Raw genomic sequence first — 2,500 nt, 5'->3', positions numbered from 1 at the left:
AAGGGGGTTGTCAGAGTAGGGAGCTGTGGGAGGGATCACGAAAAATCGGTCCCATTTGGCTGCGCTGAAGAGGGTATTCAATATTGTTGTAGTGATAGGGGTAGTCGAAGGGCGGGGGCTTGACGATGGAGTAGTCGTTGAGGGAGATAGTGGTTTATGGGGAGGGGGGCAATAAGGCTGTAAGTATTAATAAGGGAGGATGGGGTGGTTATGTTTTGGGGGTTGTGGGGTAGAGGTGATGAAGTTGAGCGTGCTGGGAGAGTGGAAATGTTTTCCTTTTAAGGGTTGGTTTTTTGGCTACTGTACTATAGGCATTGATGAGGGGTAGTTGTTGGCAGTGTTCGGAGCCGTGGTCAAGGAGAGCCTGGGGTCAGGGAATCGGTGGGTTTTACATCGTTGGGGCTATTTGATAAAGGGGCAAGCCTCATTGCCCCTAATAGTGGAGATAAGTTTTCATTATTGGCCATGGTAAGCCTGGATTATGTTGGGGATAAAAACAGTCCACCCCTCAGGGTCCCTTTGAGGGGTAAGGGCTAGATAACAATCAGGGGAATACCGTGCCCATGGCTCCCTCAGGCCGTTCAGGACTGGCACAAAGTCAGCCTTTCATCCTTTCAGCACGGCTCTCACACCTTAGGAGGTGGATAGCAGAAGGGCTTGGTGAAGGGACAGAAAAGAAAAATGGGAAGGAAATAAAGACCATGCAAAATTAGTTGAGTCGAGGGCTGAGTCCCAAGGTTGGGGAGTTCCCCATCATTGGGTCCCAGTCTCCGCCTCCTAAGCCCCCCCACGACAACAACGGGCAAGGGATTGGGGGGGATTTTCTTGATAAGTATTAGTATTTACAGCAACAAATTTTATCATCTGTAATGAACAAACCTGTATCATTAAATTCAACTAAAATGTATATCTTTTCTTATCAGAATTTTCTATTTTTTCAGCTAGTTTTGGGAAAGTTACTTCCTTGATCTACAACACATACTTTATTAGGAAATTTGCTACAAATACACAAAAGTAGAGAAAATGACATTATATGTAAATCTATTACCTATAAATATAAAATCTTGGAACGTAACAGAAAAAAATGCTCATCTTTTGTAATGACTTAATTTTTTAAGCTTAATAGAAATAAGTAAAGTCAACTATAAATGATGTATTGTAAATCAATTCAAATTGTGAAAATCATAGCCACAAACACTCACAAAACAACTTTTCAACATCCTTGTTGTAAATTCTAAAATTTTTGCAAATGCCCTCTTTTTGCACACATGAAAAGACCAATGAAAATAAGAAAGGTGAAAAATTCTCTAACTACAATGAACCAAATTTAAATTTAAAATATATGTCTTGTATCATGGATATGTCTGTATTACCTCTTAATCTTTGCACTTCAGTTCTGAAGTTCAACTTTGTTTTCTATTTGGATTATTCTTTATTCTCTTCTTCTTTGCAGAAACATATGGATGATGCTTGGTCTCTCCACCTTTCTTTTTACCCAGTTTTCCTTTTTTCTTTTTCTTTGGTTCATCTTTTCCTTTTTCTACAACAACTTCCTTTTTATTTTCTTCTGTTAATTCATCTATCATTTCTTTTTTGATAACAACATCATCTTCGGTTCATTTTTTTACTTGAACATTGTCCTCTGATTCCTGTTGATTTTGTTGATCTCCTTCTTCATCAATATGGAACATGTTATCAAAATCAATTTCTTGTGGAGGAGGTAAATCCTGTGGTGGTTTCTTTTCCTCTCTAATTTTCTTTGTCTTTTCTATTTTGGGTCTCAAGCTCAGCTGCAGTTCATTTGTATCTGTTAGAAGGTCATCATCAAGGGTACCAAAACTTAGGAAGTCAGATTCACGTTTCACTCCCTGTGTTTTCTGGTCTCTTACACCCTGTCCTGGAATAAATATCCTTTCCTTTTTGTTACTTCGCTTCAAGTGATACGTCTCTATTTGTTCTTCTGTAAGTGGATAATGAGCTGGAGTATTGGCCTTATTTTCCTTGTCCTCAGTTTCCATTTCATCATCTTCATTATCATCTACTTCATTTCCACTGCCAGCGTCTTCTTCCTCCATGTCACCTTCAACAAGTTGAACAGCGTTACACATTTCAACATACAACTGATTAAACCTACAGGAAGGCTCTTTCACGGATGGTCTTAGTCCTATGACCATACAATGATGTTTAAGGCCAAGGGTCTCATCACTCTGGAGAATTATGTCAAGGCCATAAAGTGCAATAAATGGTATACCCTTGTTAGCACACCCAGGAAGGAAGGTTTAATCCTGGCTAACATTTTTCTTGCAAAACTGCAAAATCTCATCCTCTCAAAGCCCTCTGACTGATTGTTCCCATTACCAGTGGACTAGCTTTCCCTTTCCCTTTCCCGGCTTCTTTGACTGCTTCTGCATCAGTATTTTTAAGATCCTTTTTTATACTCTTCTAAGAAGCATTTTCTTCTTCTTTCTTGAATTTCCGTAACTCTTTCCCTGGGGGTTTA

This window comes from Penaeus monodon, chromosome 40 (assembly GCF_015228065.2).
Source record: "Penaeus monodon isolate SGIC_2016 chromosome 40, NSTDA_Pmon_1, whole genome shotgun sequence".
NCBI lineage: Eukaryota > Metazoa > Arthropoda > Malacostraca > Decapoda > Penaeidae > Penaeus > Penaeus monodon.
Note: the sequence above shows the minus strand (reverse complement) of the source record.